Genomic DNA, 26,004 nt, shown 5'->3' with positions numbered 1-26,004 from the left:
CATCTTCTAGTGGCCAGTCTTCTAAAGCTGTCTCAATTGTGCTTTAATGAAATGGGAACCTGGTTTTAGATTTTTGTTCTTTAATTCGCTGGGGGTGAAACCCCTTGTATGAAAACATTCACCATGGGAATAAAGCTTGCGCACATTAGCCTGGGTGTGTAGCCGAGCACAGCTTTATTAAGACTATACTTTCAGAGATCATTTCTATAGTTTGTAACTAGAGAAGTGTGGTTGAAAGTGTCTGACCTTGCTAACCACGATGAGGAGTTAAAGTGTTCTTTTCTGAGCATGAAGTGCGTGGACAGTGGTGCCTTAATGCATCTGCTGTCTGCTATTGATGACTGTTCTTGCTTTCCTTGTGGGAAGCTGAGAAGAAGAGAACACAAACTGAGTGGTTAGTCCTTATAAAACAAATTTAAAAATAAATGTTTTGGGTTTTTTTTCTGTTATCTGAGCTTGTTTAAAGCTGTTGTTTAGTGGCAAGTCTTAATTTCTTTTAGTAGAATTTGGAAGAAAAGTAAAGGTAGTGTGAAAACTGGTGTTTTAAAGGTTTCTAATTCAGTTCTTACTGAAAGTTTTTTAAATTTTCTTTATGCTGCTCTCTCTCTCTTTTTTTCTTGTAATCTATTTCAGAATGTAGGTAGGGTCCTGTGTCTGCACCTTCTCTTCCTTTTCCATTTGTCTCTCTGCTTTTCTCTTCTTCCCTTCCCATTTTTTGGGAAGCCCCTATTTTTACTTCTCCTGCTCTGGCAGGGGGTACGCAGTTTGCTCTTGGCCCCAAGCCCATCAGACAATCCACACAGGATCTGAGAGTTGCTGTCTCTTGGCCGTATAGTGGGTAGAGGGTTCTAAAGCTGTGTCAGGGCATGTCTACACTACGGGATTATTCCGATTTTACAGAAACCGGTTTTTGGAAACAGTCAAGTGAATGCGGCCACACTAAGCACATTAATTTGGCGGTGTGCGCCCATGTACTGAGGCTAGTATTGATTTCCAGAGCATTGCACTGTGGGTAGCTATCCCATAGTTCCTGCAGTCTCCCCCACCCATTGGAATTCTGGGTTGAGATACCAGTGCATGATGGGGCAAAAACAGTGTCGTGGGTGATTCTGAGTAAATGTCGTCAGTCAATCCTCCCTCCATGAAATTAATGGCAGATAATCATTTCGCGCCCTTTTCCCTGGATTGCCCGGGCAGACGCCATAGCATGGCAACCATGGAGCCCATTCAGCCTTTTTTTCACCGTCACTGTATGCCTACTGGATGGTGCTGACAGACGCGGTACTGCAATGCTACACAGCAGCATCCCCTTGCCTTTTGCAAGTTAGCAAAGATGGTTATTAGCTATACTGTACTGTCTGCTGCTTTGCTAATTGACAATGATAGTTGCAAGTTATACTGTACTGTTTGCTGCTGTCATGCGTGCTCTCGGCTAGCTTCAGTGAGGTTGACTGGGGGTGTATGGACAAAAATAGGAATGCCTTCCTAGATCATTCTCTTCTTTAAGTTTTGTTCTAATGGAAAGGCAGTCCTGGCTAAACTATCAGGCAAGCCTACTAAAGAACTAGAGAAGCAAATGGCTGCTCTAGGTCAGAGCCCCAGACATCGGGCAGAAATGATGAGCTGCATGCCATTCTAGGGGGTGCCCCTGCAACAACCCCACCCATTGCTTCCCTCCTCCCCCATCTCTCCTGGGCTACTGTGGCAGTTATCCCCCCATTTGTGTGATGAAGTAATAAAGAGTACATGAATTTGAAACAACACTGACTTTATTGCCTCTGCAAGTAGAATTCAAAGGCGGGAAGGGGAGGGCAGCCTCCACCTGCTATGATATTCCAGGCAGGACTGAATCTCCATTAGACAAAGCTTAAAGAAGAGAATGACCTGGGAGTTATTCCCATTTTTGCCCAGGCACCCCTGGCCGACCTCACTAAGGCCAACCAGGAGCACTCATGGGACGACGATGACAGATATCAGTCCTCCCATACCATCTGCCCTCAGGAAGGGAAAGAAAGGGGATGCTGCTGTGTAGCACTGCTGCACCGTGTCTGCCAGCAGCATCCAGTAGACATACAGTGACATTGAAGAAAGGCGAGAAACAATTTTTTTCCGTTTGCTTTGGGGGGGGGGAACATATACCCTGAACCACCCGTGACAATATTTTTGACCCTTCAGGCTTTGGTAACTCACCCAAGAATTTTCTTGACTAGCTTCACCTCTGCACCAACTTGCACTTTTCCTATGTGAGCCTGGCTAGCTCAGTTGGTAGAAGCAGCAAAGAGTCTTGTGGCCCCTTATAGACTAACAGACATTTTGATATAAACTCGTAGTGTTGACTGGGCCAGAGAGAGCAGCAGGTTTCCCCTGTTGTTTCCTGCTCTTGTTTTCTTGACTAGTTTCTCCTCTGCACCAAGTTGCTTCTGTGCTTCATGAGCCTGACTAGCTTAGTTGGTAAAGCATCAGACTTTTAATCTGAGGATCCACAGTTCAAATCCATGGTCAGGTGATAAACTACTCATGAAGATCTTAAACTGTTTTTCTCACATCCTCTTTGATGTTACTTTTTCTCTGCAGGATTTTCCCTTTCCTCAGAAGGGCCTTTTTCTGTGTGGGTTTGAAGGGGCAACTTCCTGACAGCCCCTCTGTCCTTGCAGCCTGGAGGAATAAAGGCCTCTGGGCATAGAGCATGTTCCTTCCCTGCACACACACACACACACACACACACACACACAGACAAACACACAGAATATCCCTAAGGAATTAGAATCACCTGCTGCCTTCCCCTGTCCTGCTGGATCCCCAAATGAAGATGCTCTTTAGCTTAAACCCATGTCCCCTCTTTTCCCAGTGCCCCTCAGTCCCAACCCTCAGTCCCTCCTATGCTCACTGCTCCTCACTCCCAACCAGAGCCTGCTCCTCTTCACCCTTCTCCTCTGTCCCAATGCACAGCCCCCTCCTATTCCCAGTGCCCCTCAATCCCAACCCACAGGCCCCTCCTATTCCCAGTGCCCCTCAATCCCAACCCACGGCTCCCTCCTTCCCTCCAGCAGCAGGTGCTTCAGACCCCCTCAGGAAGATTTTCTTGCAAGGTTTTGTGTATGAGTCTGCATGTGGATTTCACAGTATGTTGGAAATAGGTTGGGTTGCTTGCCGAAATGATCACTTTTGGCTGGTGCTGGATTCCCAGTCTCCATGTTACAGGGGCAGGAGAAATAAAGGGTTGTTATCCTTGTTGTGTGAATCAAGGGCAGCACAACTGTGCTTGGCAGACCCCGATTGAGGGACTCACCCTCAGTTCAATAGCACTTGCTAGGCAGGCGACAGGGGTTCCAACGCCAAGTGGGCCAGGGCTTTGGTCCCAATACTGAAATGTAGATGTCAGACCAATGTTAGGGCAGGGGGGTTGTGGAGGGATGAGTGAGTCCTTAGACAACATAGTGAGTACGGGGCCTTCTTATTTCTTGCCTTTTCCACCCAGGCTGGCAGGTAAAGTGTACAGAGGCACCTCTGGGCTTGCACTGACTAAGGACAACAGCTGTGAGTGGGGTGCAGAGAGGGGATGGCTCATGTTAAAGGACTTTTGGTTGCTGGACTTACAAACCGTAGGGAGAAGGACACTGCCCAGCTTATCTGGGGGCGGGGGGGAGTCTTTCCCTCGTGGTTTATGTTTATGTGTTGGGGCTGCTGACATGACTTCTGCTAACCCTGGGCTTACATTGCAGTGTAGACATACCCTGAGAGGGCATCTATACTGTGATAAAATCCCACTGGCCCGGCTGGCCTGGATGAGCTGATTTGGGCTCCTGGGGCTCAGACTGGAGCCCAGGCTTCGAGCCCCTCACCCCTCATGGGGTCTCGGAGGCTGGGCTCAAGCCCAAGTTTCTACGCTGTAATTTTATAACCCTGCAGCACAAGCCCCAGAAGCCTGAATCAACTGACCCAGGGTTTGAGACTAGTGACTTGGGTGTGTTAATGGCAGTGTAGACATAATGCTGGGCTATGTCCACACTGCAATGAAACACCCCCGGCTGTCCCGTGCCAGTGCAGGCTCCCAGGCTAGGGCCCTGGGATGGTAAATTTGCAGCGTAGGCATCTCAGCTCGAGCTCAATATTGGGCTCTGGGAACCCTCAAGGTTGGGAGGGAGTTTAGCAAGTGAAAAAGGTAAAATGGCAGTGGAGTATTACCCTGGACTCAATGGCATTTCTCCGTTGGTCTGTCTGCTTTGGGGCAGGGACAATAACACGTCCTGCTGCTTTCGTTATTTCAAAGGGCGGTTTAGGATTTTCATTCTCACACATGGTGCACAAAGGAGGACTCAACCCTCCATGCAAACTAAATGAGCTGCCCACAGGTTCTGGCAGCCACAATGAGCCATTCCGTGTGAGAGCCCAGACCTGCCCCTGTCCCAAAGGGAGGGGGTCATCTGTGACAGGCTCGACCACTGACCTATCAGCTCTTAACTCCCAAACTTTAAGTAAGTCTGTTATCAGTGCCTGTGAGTATAATTTAAACAACCATACTGGGCTGGACCAAAGAGCTCTGTGTTTTGTCCTCTCACAGTAGCCAATACCAGGTTACCTAAGAGTTAGTCAACAAGGCATCACTGGGAATTGAACCCAGGATCTCCTGTTTACAAGACAGGTGCTTTAGCCAGCTATGCCATGGTACCTGCCTGTGTCAAAAACACACAGTCTGCCCACACCTGACTCCCTGCCAACCCCACTGGGGCCTGAAAAGCTTTGCTTGTTTTTGGATTCTGCAAAGCAGAGGAGCAGGTGAGGTTTTCCTTGCAAGCTGTGTGTGTGTGTGTGTGTGTGTGTGTGTGTGTGTGTGTGTGTGTGTGTGTGTGAGAGAGAGAGAGAGAGAGAATCTTTGGCCAGGTCTGCACTACAAGGTTACTTCAGCATCATTATATTGCTCAGATGTGTGAAAAACACACAACGCTCCCTCGGTCAGCAGTTTTTGGCTGGTGCACACACTGCAATACCACGTCTGGTGACAAAATTGCCCTGTTTTGGTGACAAAATAAAACCACCTCGACGAGAGGCCTAGAGCTTTTTGCAGAAAACTTAAAGTGACAAATTGTCAGTGTAAATGCTGCTGGTCATTACATCACCATATCTGGTTTCCACCAGTATCCCACCACATCTGCCGTGAACTCACCTACCCTGCATTCCTGCTATAGAGGCTGGGTCCCTCCCCTTTCATAGCTCCAGAAAGTTCTGACAGCTGAGCCACTATCTATACCGGGATTAGCTTGATAGAACTGCATTGCCAGCCTAAGTAATGTAATTACACTAACCTAATTTTGTAGTGTAGACCTGTCCAAAGAATCACACACACACCTTGGGAGCAAAACTTCATCTGCTCCTCTGCTTTACAGAATACAAACACGAACAACACTTGTCAGGGCCCAGTGGGGATTGGTAGAGAGTCAGGTGTGGGCAAACACAGCATTTTAAATAACAGTAGGTATCCTGGGTTAGCTGGTTAAAACCCCTGTTTTGTAAACAGAAGATCGTGGGTTCAACTCCTTGTAGTCCCTTGGGAATGGCTTTTGGGGCACCTGGTATTGGCTACTGTCAGAAGACAAGATTCAGAGCTAGATGGACCTATGGTTTAAATTACACTCACAGGCACTGATAATAGAGTTACTGAAAGTTTGGGTGTTAAGAGCTGATAGGTCAGTGGTCCACTCCCCTCAATGTGGTTTTACCATTTCCACTTGCTAAACTCCCTCCCAACCTCTATAAAATTACAATGCAGACATATGGGCTTGAGCCCAACCTCTGAGGCCCCATGAGGGGCGAGGGTTTCTGAGCCCAGGCTTCAGCGTGAACACAAATATCTGCACCACAGTTTTTAGCCCCTCAGCTTTACGTCTAGGAGCCCAAGTCAGATGACCCAGGCCAGCCCTGCTGCCATCTTTATCCCAGGAGAGATGGACTCTAAGGGTACGTCTCCATTGCAGTGTAAGCCCAGGTGTGGCACGCTGTGCTCAAAGCAGCACCTGGAAGCCCCATATTCACCACTCTCATATAATGATGACATGGTTTGTACAAAGTCTGCCTGGTGAGGTGTTATTTCAAAAGTCTTGATCTGTTGAACATTAATATCGTGTTGGATTGTGTGTGCTCGCATTGGTTGGGAAGTTATGAAGTTTTGCTCTGTGTGCGTTACTGAGATATGTTATCAGGTTGGGAAATGCCCCCCACCAGCCTTTCAGGTGCGACAAGGGAGGAGCCAGACTCGCTGCTGGCCCATTGAAGGGATCCACACTCCCAAGGACTATCCCAGGAACCGTGTACAATGCAGACTTCTCTGAGATAGCACAGACAATGGACACTGCTTGACTCACATGGTAGCAAAGGAGCTTCCTAGCAAGTTGGAAGAAACTATGAAAGAGGGGAAGAGACATCATGACTTGGCCTCTCTCCCCCACAACTCAGCAGCTGGAAACACACCTGGAGGACAAAGACTGGACTGAACTGATTCAGAAATCAGAAGAGAATAATAACAATAATACTTGCAAACCAAAGTCCCCAACCAGACTAATATTGGTTTTTCAGCAGAAAATTGTCAGTTTGGAGAATTTTGTTTTCTCAGTCAGACCTTGCCAAGGGAATCAGGGAAAAAATGTTTGAGTTGCCTCCTTCAGAACAGCTCAGCCTAGACACTAGCTCTGGTTCACTGCTCTGGCCTTCCTCGGGTTGAGGGTATTTTAATAATTTGGGGCCATCCCAGGGTGTTTGGGGGAGATGATGAGGATGTTCCCTTTTGAGATAAAAACTAAGAAATACAGGACTAGAGAATTTTTTTTAAAGAAATCTGGGATTTAGACATTTTAGACATGGGGAGTTCTGAGTTTCTGAGAAGGTTTTTGTTTGCAAGAAGTAACATTGTTTGATCTGTCATTGTACCAAAGGGGGAGATGGTTGTCTACAAAGGAGGGGTGAAAACTAAAAGCATTGCAGGAAGATGGGATTCAAACCCATGTGTGCAGAGCACAATGAATTAGCAGCCCATCACCTTAACCACTTGGCCACCTCATCTGAGCTGTCAAGAAAGAGATAGAAGGAGAAATCTAAGGCCAGCAGAGATAGGGACAATAAGGAGTTTTTAAATACTAAGCGGAAGCAGCGGCTGAATGAGCTCCCCCCCTCACATCTAGTGAGGAGCTGGGGGAAAGACTTCAGGAACAGACCGTGTTTGCACAGACAGACCTACTCTGCCTAGGTATGCAGCATGATGGGGCCGCTTTCCCAAAATGACCAGTTTTGGCTGTTGGTGGGTTACAAATCACTTTAGGATTGAGTGGCATTAAATGTTATTATCCTTCCTGCATGAGTGAAGGGCAGCAGAACACACCTAGCCCATCCAGATGGAGGAGTAGGTGAGTAAGGAATAGCTTTTATTTGACTGCATAGAAGTGATTGAGAACATCACCCTCAACCAGTGATTCCCCAAACATTTCACACTGTGCCCTCGTATCCATGGCTGTGGCACCCTTGAAAACCACAGTTGAGAACCGGGGCTGGGAGTGGAGCTGTTGCTTGCTGGGGAGAGAGGGGTGCGGACAGGGTTGAGGGGGTCGAGGCTGGGCTGGGAGTCAGGAGCCCAGGCTGAGGGTGGGGTTGGGGAAGAGCTGGGGCTGAGTGCTGCTGCCCCCATGAATTTGCCTCTGTGTCCCCCTAGGAGTCATGCCCCACATTTTGGGAACCACTGAACCCTACTCGGTAAGCAGGGGCTAGTGATGCTAAAGCCCAGGGAAAGGGAGAACAAGTGCGGGGGCCCCAGCACCGGAACCCTGCCCCCCCCACTTCTGTCTGTGGCTCCGCCCCCTTCCACACCTTCCACCCACGGCCCCATCCACTGTCACCTCTGTTCCACCACTGGCCCCACCCTGTCACTCCTTTACCCCTGCCCCACTGCGGCCCCGAGACCAGAGACGCTCTCTGCCCCTGCTGCAGCCCCCGGGCCGTAGCAGGGAGTGGGAGCTCCTCCAATCCTGGGGCTGACATGGGGGAGACTTTTCCAGGGGGGCCCAATTTGGCCAGGGCACCTAGTTATTGGCCCCACTGTCTCCTTGGCGACGCAAGGTTTGGGGAGGCTGAGCCCCCCGAGCCTCCATTACGAGCTGCCCAGGCTACCACGCTCAGTGTGGGGCCAGTCTCCCTGTGTTCTCTGCTGTTCATGCTGGGGAGCCTGGCCGGCCTTAGGGGTGGGGCCCCCGGCAGCCGCCCAGGGCTCCAGGGGGTCAAAGGGCACCGTGTGCCAGTGCAAAGGTGCTCACTGCTCTCCCCTGCCCCAATGCTCCTCCATGGCCCCATAGAGGGCTGGGGGGAGCGAGGAGCAACACTACATGCTCCATGCGTCCTGGTCACTGTCCCCACCTGGGCTGTGCTGTGAGGGGAGCATCAGAAGCTGCTGCTCTCTGCCCTTCCCAATACAGCCCGGCTGAGGAAAGTGACCTGGATGCAGGAGCTCGGATGATGTCGCTTCGCCCTGCCCCTGCAGCCTCGGGGTGCCCGGAGGAGCAGCATCCCAGGGAGGAGCAGGCAGCAATGCCAGCTGTGCCATGCACACAGGTCAGTGTCCCCACGTGGGTGCAGGGGTTAGGGTGAAGGGGGTGCAGGAGCAGGGCAGTGGCTGGTGGCACAGGAGGGGAGTGCGGGAGTTAAGGGCAAAGGGGACACAGCGTTGCGGTTAGGGCACAGGAGGGGGCAGGAGTTAGGGGTGAAGGAGGCACAAGGGTTGGGAGTGCAGGAGCTAGCACTAAAGGGGAGGGGATTGTCCAGGGGTGATGGGGAAGTGCCAAAGTACAAGTTTTGCCCAGGGCACCAGTTCCCCTAACGCTGGTCCTTGGTCACATTTCTTGCTGGGAGGGGGAGGGGAGAAGAGGCGTTTTCTCTCTGTTTCTTTCCTCTCCATTTTCTGCTCCTTCCTTCAATTCCAGAAACCTCCCTTGTGTTTCAGACTGTGCAGTGACACCCTCCCCGCCCCAGGCCTCTGGCGCCTTTGGAGCAGAAAGATCCCAGGAGCTGAGGGTGAATCCAGGGGTGAGTAGCTGGCAGGAAGGAGCCCTAGCAGCTCTTCTGGGAGCGCAGGGGAGGAATGACTCCCCTTTCTCTAGATTCTCCCCATGGGGCTCTGGGGAGCAGGGAGGGTTGTGTGATAAATTCCATCCAACTCCCCCTTTGATCCAAGCCGAGGGACGTCTCAGCTCTGCACGATCCCCTTGGCAGCACCAAACAAGGGATGTTTTCCACTGGCGAGGAGACCCCAGCCAGGGACTAAAGGCAGCCCCAGACTTTCCCTTTCTCCCTTCTGGGAAATCAAGTTCAAGTTTTTACAAGGAGCTAAGGAAGCCTCAACCCCGCATCTGAATTAATGTCACATTTCTCACTACCTGACAGAAACAAATGTCATTTCAATCCCACATGAGTCCACTTCAGTCATTCCTCAGCTCTAGTCCTTCCCACTCCTGCCTTAGCTTAGGGCATTGCACCACCCTGTGGGCATTTCATTTCCCTCCTCAGTTTCACACAGAGACACAATTTCCTTTGCACAGATCCATGAACAGCAAAACCTCCCTGTATCTCTTGTCTGAGCCAGGGCATTCGATTCCATTGAAACCTTCTCTCCTGCAATGGCGATGGTCAAACAGAGAGGACGTGACCACCTTCAGCCCTGACAGTGAGATATTCACTCTTCTCTTTCTTCAAGCTGCTGCTATTATTCCATAAAACATGAACCACAGAATAAAAAGCTGAGTTTACTCCAGGGTGAGGAAAGAAAGGAGCCACCAACTCCTGAAAATCTCAGTGCCCCAGAGAAAACCTGCCCGTTATTGGAATTACTGATGTGCTGGAGATATGTTGGGAAAAGGGACTGTCTGAATTGCCAAGGCAGGAAACAAACAATCTACAGCAACATCATTAACCACAGACACACTCTAGCCATGCTCCAGCCACTGGGGAAATGGGCAGGAATTCTTCCTGCTCAGCCATGGCCACACGTACAGAGCTGCACAGCAGTGAGTGTGCTGGGGAAACTGGTCTGAGCAAACCATTGGAAATGACCCTTCAGTGAGAACAGAACCAGAGTGTAGAAAAGCCTCTGTGTTAAGTGATTGTGGCTGAGGGCTTAGGGAGCTGGGCTAGGAAACCAGAGATGTCTTTCTGTGGCAGTTTGATTCTTGCCAGCTAGGCTGTGTGGTGTCTCCATGGCTGTACTTTCAGTGTCTGATCACCCAGGGTGCCCCAGGGAGCCAAGTCTAGACGTGTTCAGAGGCTAAAGACACATCAACATTTCAAACTCCCCCACAACATTGCTGCTGCAGCTCAGTAATGGAGATGCTCTAGGCCAGGTTTTCTCAAACTTCTTTTCACTGCAACCACCTTCTGCCAAAAAAACTTACTGCATGGCCCTGGAAAGAGGGACCAAGCCCCTCCCACACAGGGCAGGGGGGAGCCAAAGCCTGAGCTCCGCCCAAGTGGGGGAAGGGCAAAACCAGAGCTTGAGGGATTCAGCCCTGGGTGGTGGGGCTCAGACTTTTGACTTCAGCCTCAGGCCCCAACAAGTCTAATGCCAGCAGGTTTCCCTAAGCCATTGCTCAATGGGCATCTTACTAGATTGCCAGTTGCCTTTCAACTGCAGTGTGGAGACTGTGTGTGGGGGGAGAGATAACGTGTATGTTGGGGAAGAGTGAGTGTGTTGAGGTAGGTAGGAGCGGATCATTATTATCCCTATTTGAAAGAGGGAGAAGCTAAGGCTGAGAAAGGAGAATTCACTTGTTTTAGGTCACACAGCCAACCAGTGGTAGAGTTGGGAATAGGACCCAAGAGCCCTGATTTTCAAACTAACCCATCGGATCTTGAATTTCCTACATTGAATGACCTGAATAAAGTGCTCTCAGATGAGCTCCAGACCAACAACAGTGCACAGTAATTATTCAGCAAGTATTTGAGGAGAACTGCAATATTAGAGAGAATCATGAACTGCTCAGAGACCATTAATGCAGCGAAGCAGCAAAATTCATCAAACATAGAACTGGTTCTGACTTATTTCCTTGGTCTTCAAAGAGAACAACAAGGACCTGAGTCTCCTCCCTGTCAATAACCCCCTGCTCAGCCAATCAGGGTAGAGACTGAGGATGGGAGGCTGAGGGTTCTCACCAGAGAGCCCAAAGGATGGCCCAGGTCACCGGTGAGGATCACTGCCCCAGCACTATTTCAGCCCCGCATTTTTGGGTGGACCACCCAGAGTGGGAGCTGCCGAGCACTCCCCCGCAACACACACACACACACACACACACCTCTCTCCTGGTGTTGGGAGGGGAACAGGAGAAAGGACAAAAGAAGCAAGAGAAGAAGAGAAAGGAGGGAGGGATGGAGGAAAAAGTGAAACAAAAAGGACACACTCAAATGTCCCCAGTGATTCTAAGGGACAAAATCCCAGGTGCAGAATAAAATTCAGCCTCCTTAAGCTCGTGTTTTCCATGCCTAGAATTCAACTGTCACCAGATGGATCAGACTGAACAGGTTTCAAACCTCAAGGAGGCGCTTACCTTCTAAACAGGGATGACTGTTTTCTAGTAAAATCAGGAAAAGGGAAGGAGAAAACTCTAAAGAGGTTCCTCCTGGCGCTCACATACGTGAACCCGAATACTCTCAGTCCTCAAAGAGAGACCTGGAGAAGGAGACTTGCTGAAGCAAAGCCACAGGGGTCTCTGAGGTTTCCCTGGCCCCTCGCCCCTGTCCTGCCATGCTGATGTCAGCATCTCTCTGTGAGGTCACCACCTCCCCACCACCTTTGACCAATAGCCTGAGGTCCTGCAAAAAGCCTTTGTGATGTCACTGCCACACCCCTCCCTTGCTGTGCTAATGTCCTGCCCCTGCCCAGGCACTTTGGAGGTTTGAGCTACTCCCTGTGGATCACCCCACTCAAGGAGCGTTCGTTCTAGGAAGCAAGCCGGCTAGACAGTAAAACATCAGCCGCTGCTCCCAATACTACACTCAGTTTTTCAGAAATTTGTCGACTTTATGGCCAGAAGAGACCATTAGAGCATTTAATCTGACCCCCTGCATATCACAGGCCTCCTGTATGACACAATAGCTACTTTTTGGGTAAACACATTCCAGAAAGGCATCTAGTCTTCATTAAATGACATCAGAAGATTGTGAATCCACCACTTTCCTTGGTAGCTTGTTCCTGTGGTGAATCATCCTCGCTGTTGAATATTTGTGCCTTAGTTGTAATATGAATTTGTCTCTTTTCACCGTCCAGCCATTGGGGCTTGTTATGCTTTTCTCTGCTACATTAAAGAGCCCTTTAATAGCCAATCTTTTCTCTCCAGTAAGGCCCTTCAACACTTCAATGAAGTCACCTTTCAATCTTCATTTGATAAGCTAAACAGGTTGAGCTTGTTCAATAGCTCCCTAGAAGGCATTTTTCTCCAGCCCTCACAACATTTGGTGGCTCTTTGCTGACCCAGCTCCAATTTCACAACATCTTTTTCAAATGAGGACACCAAAACTGGAGGCAGTATTCCAGTATCAGTCTCACTGATGCCGTGTCATCTCCTGTGACGTTATTGACATAATCTGTAACTGTATAGATCACCGTTGCGACTACTGTTCTATATTTGCAGCCAATATTATAGAAAGGTTGTCGTGTAAGGGGTCTATGGAGAGGTTATGATTGGCTGATTAGAATTATGCTATCTCTGGATGTGTATCATTTTTGTAGTTGACGTTATGAATATTGGCTCTATGCTGCCCGTATTTCAAACTTGTGCTCTGCTTCCGGGGAATACTCCAGCCAGACAAATTGGTGTCAATTCTGCCTAGCCTGCTTGATGGCTCATTAAGGACCATCAGCTATACAACTGGCCCACTGAGAGAAGTCAGATATGCCTTGTGACTCAGCAAGGTATGCAGGGATCTGCCCTATGGACAGAACTTTAAAGTTTTTCTATGCCACGTGCTGGATAGAGTGTCCTTGGGACAAAGAAAGCAAAGACCACATGGCAAGAGACTATAAAAGACTGACGCCTCATCTCCATCTTGTCTTCAGTCCTGCTTCCTACCTCTGAAGGGACTTTGCTACAAACTGAAGCTCTGTACAAAGGACTGAATGACCCATCCCAGGTGTGGATGTACTCCAGAGACTTGATTTCAACCTGCAGTTTATTCCATCACTGCTACAAGCCGGAACCAAGGACTTTGCCATTACTGGATGTGAAGGGTTCAAATCCATGTGCAGTTTATATAACAACCTGATCTATGGATTGTGCCAGCTCTTTTCCAGAGCCAAAGTCCAGAGTATGGTCAAGGGACCAGAGGCCTAGCAAATCGTGATCAGCTAAGAGAAAACTGGGGTAAACAGAAAGCCTTGCTTGCTAAGATAGGCCTGGTCAGCAAATTGCCAGGTGTTGGAGCTAAGAAGTAAATAATTGTGTCTTATTCAGAGTTGCAAATTCAGCAAAGAATCCCTTTTCCTTTTCTGTTAATCTCTTCTGTAGAGAGACGTTCTTCCCACAGATCCAATCTTGAGTTTATGAGAAGTAGGCACATGTCAGTATAAGATATGGCATCTTTCCACTTCCCTCCCAAGAGACCAATGCCTGCCTTTAGACACACAGAAAACAATATTTATTGCCATATACTTTCACTGGTTCTTTGCTTTAACCCGTAGGAATGTACCTGTTGGACAATCAAAAGAGTTGCTCCTTTCCTATGGACCTCAAATCAGAATTTCAACATAGATATTTTATACTACTCACATTTTATCAAATTATTCATTAAATGTTAACTTGCTAACTTGAGACCATGGGTGGAGACATTATGTAACCTGTTAGCCATTGGCTACTGTGCTATCTTGTCTTGGTGCAGAACCTATCCTGGGGTGTTGAACTGCCTACCCCGTCACTTTACCCTGCCCATGGAACATCTATATATTCTATTGTAATCAATTGACTGACAGTGTCTCTGAGCCTAATACGCAAGGTGACACTCCGCCAGCGCTGTGTGTAATAAACTCCTATTCTTGACCTCTACACTGTGTAGATTATGTCCTTCACAGACACCTGCTGAATAAAGAGGAGATTCAGCATGCAGCACCCAGTGGTGCCTGGCTGAATGCGTCTCCTCTCCCCACAGCTTGGTGATCTTTTGAGGAAATGAAAAAGACTGCCTCTGCCTAGCTGTACATTGCTTGCAAAAGAAACAGGTCTTTTTGGTGACAAGTGTTGAAAGGAGCCATTAGACGAATGTGGAGACAAGAAAACATCCCCTAACTGAACTTGCATCTGTGGATGCTGAAGCCACAACACAGAGTGCTAAATGCTATATGACCATGGCTGATGTCAGAAGAGTCTCTGCCAAAGCCTTTTTCCACCAGCAGGGGCCTCTCTGTGCACAGAACTCCTGGTAGTGTGATGGCTGCAGGCAGTGGAGAACTCTATTTTGGCATCTCTTTGTCGATGAACATCTGCAGTGGCTGTTAAAAGGCTTCTGGATAGTGGTCTTTGGGAAGAGCTGGCTGAAGAGCCTTCCTAGTAACCAGGAAATCCTGGCTTGGCCTGACAGTTCTTCCTTGCTGAACCTAATGTCTCTGTTGGCTCCTTTTTTGTATCTCTTTTCATAAAAAGAAAAGACCTGTCAGCAGAATCCTTCTAAATAGTGGTTCAAGACAGAGAGAGCCTTCCTTGCGGCTAAGTCTTGGTGCCATGGGGCATGTCTCACCACTGCAGTGCCTCCTGTTGGCCATCCTGGCAGTTAGCTCTGGTCCCCTGGTGCGCCTTCATCTAGTGGCGTCTGGCTGCCATCTGTTCTATCATTAGGACCCATGTCGCTCTCAGGACTTCAAAGTCCTCTTATGGACACAGCCCTCTGGCTGTGCCCCACTCAGGTCTCTCCCCCCTTCCAGGGGGCCGCCGTCCTCTACCCAGACACTTGCATCAGTGGCCAGCTGCAGTCCAGGGTGTAGCCACCTGTGTCAGCAGCGACTGAGGCAAAAGGGGTGCACCTCTAACCCCCGCCATCTGTTTCTCTGGACCACTTCCCCACAGACCTAGCACCTTCCTCCACCTTTGTATCAGGGCCTCAGTCTGGCAGTAGTCGGCCAGGAGGTCACTCATGCTCCCCTTACCCACCCAGCACTACTCTGATCATGGTGCCCTTCCTTCAGGGCAGCCAATCCTCCCTCCTCAAACTCCAAGGAGTGACTGACTCTTGCTGTGCTGAGCAGCCCTTTATATATGGGCTGCTCCAGCAAGCCTTCTCCTGATTGGCTCTCCCAATAAGCCCTTTCCTGATAGGCTGGGTTCTGCACAGCCTCTGCAAGGCTGCCTTAATCTTTCTTCTGCTTGTTTGGGGCAGCCACCCCACCACACTTGGAAAGCGGCAAATGAGAAGTCTAGAGCTGAAGGAAAGGTTACCATGACTCAGAACTGAGCCGAGGTTGCTGCGACTGAAACACAGAGCACTAACCGCTATATGATCACAGTGGCTGGTGGGAGAAGCACATGTTAGAAGCCCTCTGTCAACTCAGCTGTGGCTTGCTGTGCACGGAGAGCCAGACACCTCAAGGTCTGCAAGTCTTGAGGGAAATGGGGAACGTCTGTACTTTGGAATTTGCAGGTGTTATCCTGAACCATCAAATGGAACAGTTGTAAACTCTTTTGCAAGGCAGGCACCATGGCTTAGCTGGCTAAAGCACCTGTCTAGTAAACAGGAGATCCTGGGTTCAACTCCCAGTGGTGCCTTGTTGCATGGCTTTTGTCTCCTCTGCTCACATTTTCCTGTGTCTTTCTAGGAAACAGAAGAGACCTCCTTGGTATCCAAGTAATTGCTTGCTAAGGAAAAGGCTTCTTTGGAGAGAAGCATTGGAAAGAATCAAATCACAAGCCTGGAGTTGATGAAAAGGCTGCTGTGACTGGCATTGGCATGGCGGTTGCTTTGACTGCAATTGCTGCAACACAAGAGCCTGTGCCACACGTCCTTGTGATTTGCTGGGGATGTCCACACACAGAGGTCATGTCACCTTCCTTTTGATTGTCAGTGATGAGAAATGGAGCAGCTGGGAGAAAAGTCCCAGAGAGCAGCACTGTGGCTAAGCTGGGCCAGGCACCTGCCAGGTAAAGTGGAGGTTAGGGATGCAGCACCCAGTGGTGCCTTGCCAAATGTGTCTGCTCTTCCCACCTTTTGGTCAATCTTTTGATGAAGCAGAGAAGATGCCTTTGCCTTGCAGTGCAGATGCTTCCAAAAGAAACCAGTCATTTTTTCTGAAAGTGTTGGAAGGAGGCACCTAAGAAACATGGAGACAAGGAAAAGGTCATCGTAACTCAACTTGCATCCATGGCTCTTGAGGCCACAACGCAGAGGACTGAGCACTGTATGACCACAGCTGGTGACAGAAGGGGCTTTTCCAAAGGCATTTTCCACTAGCAGGGTCCTCTCTGTGTGCAGAATTCCTCATCGTTTGATGTCTGCAGGCCCTGGAGATCACCCAGGCTTCAGTGTGAACACAAATATCTGCACCACAGTTTTTAGCCCCTCAGCTTTAGCTCCATGAGCTCAAATCAGATGACCCAGGCCATCCCTGCTGCCATCTTTATCCCAGGAGAGATGGACTCTAAGGGTACGTCTCCATTGCAGTGTAAGCCCAGGTGTGGCACGCTGTGCTCAAAGCAGCACCTGGAAGCCCCATATTCACCACTCTCATATAATGATGACATGGTTTGTACAAAGTCTGCCTGGTGAGGTGTTATTTCAAAAGTCTTGATCTGTTGAACATTAATATCATGTTGGATTATGTGTGCTCGCATTGGTTGGGAAGTTATGAAGTTTTGCTCTTTGTGTGTTACTGGGATATGTTATGAGGTTGGGAAATGCCCCCACCAGCCTTTCAGGTGCGACAAGGGAGGAGCCAGACTCGCTGCTGGCCCATTCAAGGTATCCACACTCCCAAGGACCATCCCAGGAACCGTGTACAATGCAGACTTCTCCGAGATAGCACAGCGACAATGGACACTGCTTGACTCACATCGTAGCAAAGGAGCTTCCTAGCAAGTTGGAAGAAACTATGAAAGGGAGGAAGAGACATCATGACTTGGCCTCTCTCCCCCACACCTCAATACCTGTAAACACATCTGGAGGACAAACACTGAACTGAGATGAATCAGAAGAGAATAATAATAATAGATTCAAATCAACGTCCCCAAACAGACTAGTATGGGTGTTTCAGCAGAAAATTTTCAGTTTGGGGAATTTTGTTTTCTCAGTCAGACCTTGCCAAAGGAAGCAGGGAGAAAATGTTTGAGTTGCCTCCTTCAGAACAGCTTGGTCTAGACACTAGCTCTGGTTCACTGCTCTGGCCTTGCTCGGGTTGAGGATATTTTAATAATTTGGGGAGGTGCCAGGGTGGTTGAGGGAGATGAGGAGGATGTTCCCTTTTGAGATAAAAACTAAGAAATACAGAACTAGAGAATTTTTTTTTTTTTTTAGAAATCTGGGATTTAGACATTTTATTTAAAGTAAGGGCGTTCTGAGTTTCTGTTTGCAAGAAGTACCATTTTTTGATCTGTCATTGTACCAAATGGGGAGATGGTTGTCTATAAAGGATGGGTGAAGACTAAATGCATCCGATGAGGATGGGATTCGAACCCACGCGTGCAGAGAACAATGGATTAGCAGTCCATCACCTTAACCACTCGGCCACCTCATCAGAACTGTAAAGAAAAGGACAGGAGGAGAAATCTAAGGCCGGCAGAGACAGGGGCAATAAGGCATTTTTAAATACTAAGCGGAAGCAGGGGCTGAATGAGCTCCCTCCTCACATCTAGTGAGGAGCTGGGGGAAAGACTTCAGGAACAGACGATGTTTGCATAGACAAACCTACTCTGCCTAGATATACAGCATGATGGGGCCACTTTCCCAAAAATGACCAGTTTTGGCTGGTGGCAGGTTACAAATCACTTTAGGATTGAGTGGAATGAAATGTTATTATCCTTCCTGCATGAGTGAAGGGCAGCAGAACATACCTAGTCAGTCCTGATGGAGGGGTAGGTGGGTGAGGAATAGCTTTTATTGGACTTCATAGAAGTGATTGAGAACATCACCCTAAACCAGTGGTCCCCAAACATTTCACACTGTGCCCTCTTATCCAGTTGGGGGAGGGCAAAACCAGAGCTTGAGGGATTCAGCCCTGGGTGGTGGGGCTTAGACTTTTGGCTTCAGCCCCAGGCCCTAAGAAGTCTAATGCCAGCCCTGGTGACCCCATTAAAACAGGGTTATGACCCACTTTGGGGTCCTGACTCACAGTTTGAGAACCACTGCTCTATGCTAAAGGGAGAGAGTTTTCCTGTGGGTGTAGTTAATCCACTTCCCCAAGAGATGGCAGCTATGTCAGTGGGAGAAGCTATATCAGTGGGTGTGCAAGCTGTGGTGTTTGCCACATTTAACAAGTTTAATCAAACCCCATTTTTAAAACCATCTGTAGCCTGGGAATGGCAAAGGACCTCGATGAAGGAGGGTCTGTCCTTTAAAGTCCTGGAGATCATGAGTCCATGCTTTTGCCAGCATGGGAGTATAGCTAAGTGGTAAAGTGCTTGATTGCAGATCAAGTGGTCCTTGATTCAACCCCCAGTGTTTTCTTATAACCTTCTTTCTTTTTTAAAAAAGGAAAACATTTTCATTTTCATTCTCCATTCTGTTCAGGAGCTCCACTGTACAGGGTTGCTTGATATGGATGTAAACACTCAACATTTCACTGTCCAAATGCATAAATACCTAGCAAAGCTGTCTATCAGCTGAAATCAGTTTCAGTCCTCAAAGTGTCAATTTATGTTTTCATCAATTAAACAAAGGTATCATATGAATATACATTTGCAGATCCCTCTTCTCCAGGAGCTGTGCTGTGCAGAAGAACAAGAGTCACATCCAGCTGCAGTTCAGGAGTCTGATAACCAAAGAGCTGTTGCCAGCTCAAAGAGCCTGAGGCGGAGCAACAGCAGGGTTCATTGCCCGGTGTGCGTAGCACTAATTGACACACCAGGGTGGAGAAGCAAAACCAGTTTTATTTGAGCCCAAATAAGGTGCCAGGGAGAAAAAGCATGTTCAAATCCTGCACACCCGTGCGCAGGCAGAGTCCCAGCATTTATACCCCACTTGTTTGTGGAAGCCTTTTGTTTGGTTTTCCCCCTCACCCCTCCCTTCCCAACAGCAGTTACTTTAAACATTACATTTCAGCGTGTTAGAAAAGTTCTCATTCGCATGCTTATCTATGGCCTTCACAGCACAAACGCATACAGATTTTCCTCCCCCCTCCTCCCCGCCGCTTCTGCTGTTTTAAACTCCTGCATTTGCAAGCTGAGACAGCTGACAGTTACACATTTTGCTTGCTGTCTGTTAGCATCTTAGGCTGGTTAAAGTTCACAGCATGGAAGACCTCTGGTTCACTCAGGCCTGTAGTCACAACTTTGGTTTACTTAGGCCTAGTGACACCAACAGAGCCAATAAATGTTCTGAGGGCTGGAGAAAAATGCCTTCTAGCGAGCTATTGAACAAGCTCAACCTGTTTAGCTTATCAAAAGAAGATTGAAAGGTGACTTCATTGAAGTGTTGAGGGGCCTTAATGGAGAGAAAAGATTGGATATGAAAGGGCTCTTGAATCTAGCAGAGAAAGGCATAACAAGACCCAGTGGCTGGACGGTGAAAAAAGACAAATTCATATTACAAATAAGATGCAAATATTCAACAGCGAGGATGATTCACCAGAGGAACAAGCTACCAAGGAAAGTGGTGGATTCTCCATCTCCTGATGTCATTTAATGAAGACTAGATGCCTTTCTGGAATGTGTTTGCCCCAAAGTAGCTCTTGTGTCATACAGGAGGCCTGTGATATGCAGGGGGTCAGATTAGATGCTCTAATGGTCTCTTCTGGCCATCAAGTTGACTAATTTCTGAAAAACTGAGTGTAGCATTGGGAGCAGCGTCTGATGTTTTCCTGTCTAGCCGGCTTGCTGCCTAGAACGAACGCTCCTTGAATGGGGTGATCCACAGGGAGTAGCTCAAACCTCCAAAGTGCCTGGGCAGGGGCAGGACATTAGCACAGCAAGGGAGGGGTGTGGCAGTGACATCACAAAGGCTTTTTGCAGGACCTCAGACTATTGGTCAAAGGCGGTGGGGAGGTGGTGACCTCACAGAGAGATGCTGACATCAGCCATGCAGGACAGGGGTGAGGGGCCAGGGAAATCTCAGAGACCCCTGTGGCTTTGCTTCAGCAAGTCTCCTTCTCCAGGTCTCTCTTTGAGGACTACGAGAGTATTCGGGTTCACATACGTGAGCGCCAGGAGGAACCTCTTTCGAGTTTTCTTCTTCCCTTTTAGTGATTTTACTAGAAAACAGCTGTCCTTGTTTAGAAGGTAAGAGCCTCCTCAAGGTTTGAAACCTGTTCAGTCTGATCCATCTGGTGACAGTTGAATTTTAGGCATGGAAAACACAAACTTAAGGAGGCAGAATTTTATTCCGCACCTGGGATTTTGTCCCATAGAATCACTGGAGACATTGGGGTTTGTCCTTTTTATTTCACCTTTTCCTCCATCCCTCCCCTCCTTTCTCTTCGTCTCTTGCTTCTTTTGTCCTTTTTCCTGTTCCTCCCAACAGCAGGAGGGGTGTGTGTGTGTGTGTGTGTTGCAGGGGAGGGCTCGGCAGCTCCCACTGTGGGAGGTCCACCCAAAAATGTGAGGCTGAAATAGTGCTTGGGCAGTGATCCCCACCGGTGACCTGGGCCATCCTTTGGGCTCTCTGGTGAGAACCCTCAGCCTCCCGTCCTCAGTCTCTACCCTGATTGGCTGAGCAGGGGGTTATTGACAGGGAGGAGACTCAGGTCCTTGTTGTTCTCTTTTAAGACCAAGGAAATAAGTCAGAACCAGTCATATGTTTGACAAATTTTGCTGCTTTGCTGCATTAATGGTCTCTGAGCAGTTCATGATTCTCTCTAACATTGCAGTTCTCCTCAAATACTTGCTGAATAATTACTGTGAACTGTTGTTGGTCTGGAGCTCATCTGAGAGCACTTTATTCAGTGTCTGAAATTCAAAATCCGATGCTTAGTTTGAAAATCAGGGCTCTTGGGTCCTATTCCCAACTCTGCCACTGGCTGGCTGTGTGACCTAAGACAAGTGAATTCTCCTTTCTGAGCCTTAGCTTCTCCCTCTCCTTTCTCAGCCTTAGCTTCATAGTAATGATCTGCTCCTACCTACCTCACAGTAGGTGGAGGATGGGGATACATTGGAGAGAGTCACTAGGAGTAGTGCGTAATTTGAGGTGTCCTATCACGTTTACTCAGAGCAGATTATGACATAATAGAATAGCTGAAATTGTCCAGTTTATTTGTATTTTTTTTATTTTGAAATTGTTAAGAGTAGCAACTACTTAGCTCAGACTGAAGCATCTTATCTAATTTTCGAGATCTAAGTGTCTCCTCTTTGTGTGCGACAAGACAATTTAACACACTGTGACAAACAGGAGATGCTTTTGTTTTGCAACAAAATATTTTTGCAAAGAACTTTCATCGCACTTGTTTTGATTTTGAGAAACAAACTCGTTTAGTCTGAATGGGATTTTCTGACAGAAATGGTTTCAATGAAATTTCCCCACCATCTCGATTCCTGGGCTCTATCCCTGCCTCTGGCGGGTTTTGCTGTTTGTTAGAACAGGAGTCAGGACTGGTAGCTTCTCTTTCTGGCTCTGCCACCGCCTTGCTGTGTAGGCCCTTGTAGGTCACTTCCCTTCTCTGCACCTCAGGCTCCTCCCCATCTGTCCAATGGGAACAGGGACAATTCTTGAACTCTGGGAGGTCGTGAGCCTGAGTGAGATAAGGGGCGTTAAAGCCCTCTGTGAAGGAGAAAGGGGAGTTTCTCGGTGTTTAGCACCAAGGAATTCTAAAGTTTGCTAAAATGTCTAGTCTGTGGAAACAAGAAATGGTCAGAGCCAAACTTTTTAACCATTGCCTTTTTTAAAGCCCATTCAGGGATGTGAGTCCCTGTCTCTTAGGTACCTGGGGTTCTTTGCCAGCAGGAGAGAAGAGGTTCCTGCCTCTGTTTTTGTGGCCTTAACAAACCAGGCGTTGTGCCCCAGTTCTCGTCTGAGATCCCTGAAAAAGAACATCTTCCCATCCATGAACAAGACAGGACCTATCTTTAAAAGGGGGAACAAAGAGACCCTGGGACTTACAGACTAGCTAGCCTCACTTCCACAGCTGGAGAGATACTGGAATACATTCTTAAACAATCACTTTGTCAGCAGCACCTACAGGATACTTTGGTTCTTAGGACTAGTGAGCATGGATTTGTCAAGAACAAATGATTCCAAACCAATCCGCTTTCCTTCTTCGGCAGGGTTCCGGGCCTAGTGGAGGTGGGTGAACAGTAGATGGGATCGATCTCGGTGTTACTAAGGCTTTTGACACAGTCCCGTAGGACATTCTCACAAGCAAAGGAGGGAAATGCGGTCTAGATGCAATCAGTGTCATGTGGGTGCAGAGCTGGTTGAAAGCCCAGACTCCAAGCGCCCTTCTCCATGTCTGGCTGTCCAACGGAGAGGGTGCACCTAGTGGGTCTGGCAGGGATCGGTCCGGGGTCCGGTACTATTCAATATTTTCATGAATGATTTGGAAGATGGAGTGGAGAGCATGCTGCTAAAATGTGCAACTGACACCAAGCACTTTGGAGCACAGGACTGGAATTCAAAACACCCTTAACAAATTGGAGACTTGGTCTTCTTGAGCCAAACTCCATGGCTGGGCCCCTCTCTCTAGACTGGGCTGAAGTGAAACCCCAGAGCCAAACCCTCCCCCTCCTGGGCCGTGCGCTCCGACCTTGAATGGTCAGATGCTGCTTAGCGCTGTCAGAGCAGCTTTGGCTGGGGGATTCTCCCAGCACTTTCCAATAGCAGGAAGGAGGAGGAGGAGGAGGAGGAGGGGAAAAGCCAGGCAGAGCGGAGAGGATGGCGGAGGGTCACAGTGGAGGGGGCACTGCGGGGCAGGTTGGGGCGGGGTTGAAGGCCTCTGCCCTGTGCACCCCACCCCACCGGCCCGGCTCCCACGTGATTCGATCCCAACGCCGCAGCGCGCCCGGGTGGGGCAGCGGCCTCGGGCGAGGGAACCGGGCCTCCCCACGCGCCGAGTCTCTGTCCCGCGCCTCTCCGCCAATCAGGAGCGGGAGGCGGGCGAAGTGATGAGCTGCGGCCCTCCTCCAATAGAGGCCGCGTGTGAGAGAGAGAGAGAGAACTACGCTTCCCAGAGTGCACTGGGAGGGGGCGCGTTGTCTGAGCAACTGTCCGTCGCTTCCGCTGTGAGACGAGCCAGGAACTACAACTCCCAGCCTGCCCCGGGGCGCCTCCGTCCTCCCCAGCCCAGGTGAGGGCGGGTCCCTGGGTCAGCCTGACACCTGCCCCCGCCATGCAACTCCTCATCCCCGCCCCGCCCCCCAGAGAGCCCCGGCCCCGCCCCCCCGTGCAGGGTGTGACGCTGCCCCGCGCAGGAACGTGCTGCGCCGCTTCGCCCGCTCCCCGGCTGGTCGGGCGGGGCGGGTCCGCTCTGCCCGGGGCTGGATCCCCGACTCCGCTGCCCCCAGCCCTCCCCTCCCGGGTGAGCCCGGCTCCAAAGCCCCGCCCGGTCGCTGCCCACCCCCGTGCGGGGGCACCAGCACTGTGCCGGGTTGTGATGGGAAATTGTCCAAGCTGGCCCAGGGGAGACGTGTGTGTCCCTGCTGCCCCCTGCTGGTGGGGCTGAGCCCCGCTCTGTGTGTGTGTGTGTGTGTGTGTCTGTGTGCGTGTGTGTGTGTGTGACACTGTTTGTATCAGTGTGTTGCTGGGCTAACCAGTAGGAAATGGCTTTGCATGATTTTGTATCCTGCAGCAAGTGACTGACTGACGCACAAAGACACTCACACAATCCCAAGAACACTCACACACAACACACCCAGAGGGACATGCTAGCCCAACCCCCAGAGAGAGAAACAATCACATCCCCAGCCGCACTCACAATCACCCCCCCACACCATAATATTTGCAATCGTGCTCAGAGACACAACCGCAAACAGTTCACTCCCACTGCTCCAAATACAAGGACCTCCTGCCCCACACAGCATGGGCCAAGGCCTGTGGAACTCACTGCCACTGGACAGCTACCAATGAGAATGATCCCCTCATGCTGGATCATCTGCTTGGCCCCCTGCCCCCTCTCGGGGTGCGCTGTGCGGCGTGGCTGGGGATTGTGCAATGGCCCAGCACCAGGCAACGCAGAACGGACACCACACGCCCTGCCCCTCCTCACCTGAGCTGCTCTCCAGGTGCATCGGAGCCCAACACCCCACACCTGGGCCCTCCTGCCCCACAGGGGGTGAGCTGCAGCCCCTGCCACACTGCGCAGAGGGGAGAAGGGTCAGGCCAGCCAGCCGTTGTAAGATGGGGAAATCACCATCGGGGTCAACGGTATGGGGGCTGTGACATACAGAGAAACAGTTGTCGCGCTGGCAGAGGGCAGCAGAGCACACACACACACAATTGCAAACATAAACGAACACATGCATGAATCCAGCCACACACACACAATTGCTAATGTACACAAACACCCGCACAAATCCAGCCAACACCAACACAAGCCTGGGAGCCAGGGGAGCAGAGCAGGCTGGGGCTGGGTCACTCCACTTCCCGCAGGAAGTAGCCAGCCCCCCTGGTCCCACGATGGCCTGGGACCAGCCCCCTTCTGCTTCCCCCCACGCTGGCCTGGGGCCCCAGCCTGCTCTGCTCCCCTGGCTCCCAAGCTTGGGGGGGGGGGACCGCCCCACAGCACTCGCTGGTGGCGTGGCTGGGAGCCAGGGGAATGGACCAGGCTGGGGCTGGGTACTCCACGTACCATGCAGTGAGTGCAGGGGTGGGGCCCATGAGGAAGAGCCGGGCAGCCCCCCCTGCAGCAGCTCCCCTCCCCAGCTCACCTCCGCTCCGCCTTCTCCCCTGAGCACGCCGGCGCCGCTCCACTTCTCCCGCCTCCCAGGCTTGCGGTGCCAATCAGCTGTTTAGTGCCGCAAGCCTGGGAGGGGAGGAGAATTAGAGTGGGGGCAGCGTGCTCAGGGGAGAAGATGGAGCAGAGGTGAGCTGGGACAGGGAGCGGTGCCCCTGCACACCTCCACCCCCATTACTTGCTGTGGGCAGCCCTCCCCCCGCACCTCCCCCAGCCCTCTGCCCCAGCTCACCTCCACTCCCCCGCCTCCCCTGAGTGCGATTTTTGGTACCCCCAACCACTTGGCACCCTGGGCGGCCGACTAGTTGGCCTAGTGGTTGCACCGGCCCTGGCCACTGCCTGTCAGCAGGATTCCTCCTCCTCCTCCTCAGGGAGACTAAATCTCTGCACCTAGACAGCCGGTCCGTCCGCTGCACCCCAATCCCCCATGCCTGAGCCTCCCTGCCAAAGCCCTGCACCTGGCTCCAGAGAATTAAGTCTCACATCTCACTGGGAACTCGACTTCTTGTGCCCAGAGAGTCTCGGCCCCCCTCAGTAGCTGACCTGAGAAACACAGTGTCTGCAAAAGCAGCAAAGAGTCGTGTGGCACCTTATAGACTAACAGACGTATTGGAGCATGAGCTGTGGGTGAACTCCCACTTCATTGGAGTTCACAGTGTCGGCCTTTTCCAAAGAAGTGCCTGGAGAGCCTTTTCCTGTGTGACCACGTGGCCTAATGGATAAAGCGTCTGACTTCGGATCAGGCGATTGAGGGTTCGAGTCCCTTTGTGGTTGTGCTTGTGCAGTTTTACCTTTGGGCTGAAAGTCCTGCTCCCTTCAGGGCTGGAACCTCTTCTTGGCCGCTCAGGCCAATGCTCTGGCTTCAGCTAGAGCCCCAGGAAGGAGTTGAGGGTTGGGTGTCACAAAGGCTGGGACCTGAGCCCCAGGTGCTTCCAGTCTTGCCTTTGCCCTTCCTGACTTGCCAGAGAAAATGG

At 50.2% G+C, this 26,004-nt stretch overlaps 3 non-coding genes and 1 pseudogene across 3 annotated transcripts; 2 read left to right on the top strand and 2 right to left on the bottom strand.

Annotated features, from left to right (window-relative positions):
* LOC120384959 overlaps window positions 1–26,004 on the bottom strand; it is a 106,414-nt pseudogene that overhangs the window by 53,001 nt on the left and 27,409 nt on the right.
* LOC120385241 lies at window positions 180–396 on the top strand. The gene has a single exon (XR_005589365.1). It is a non-coding gene; the product is annotated as a small nucleolar RNA U3 (small nucleolar RNA).
* Window positions 15,697–15,770, top strand: TRNAT-AGU. Its single transcript has one exon. It is a non-coding gene; the product is annotated as a tRNA-Thr (tRNA).
* TRNAS-GCU lies at window positions 17,650–17,731 on the bottom strand. The gene has a single exon. It is a non-coding gene; the product is annotated as a tRNA-Ser (tRNA).

This window comes from Mauremys reevesii, linkage group 17 (assembly GCF_016161935.1).
Source record: "Mauremys reevesii isolate NIE-2019 linkage group 17, ASM1616193v1, whole genome shotgun sequence".
NCBI classification, from domain to species: domain Eukaryota; kingdom Metazoa; phylum Chordata; order Testudines; family Geoemydidae; genus Mauremys; species Mauremys reevesii.
The sequence above is the reverse complement of the archived record's forward strand: the minus strand, read 5'-3'. Positions and strand labels throughout refer to the sequence as shown.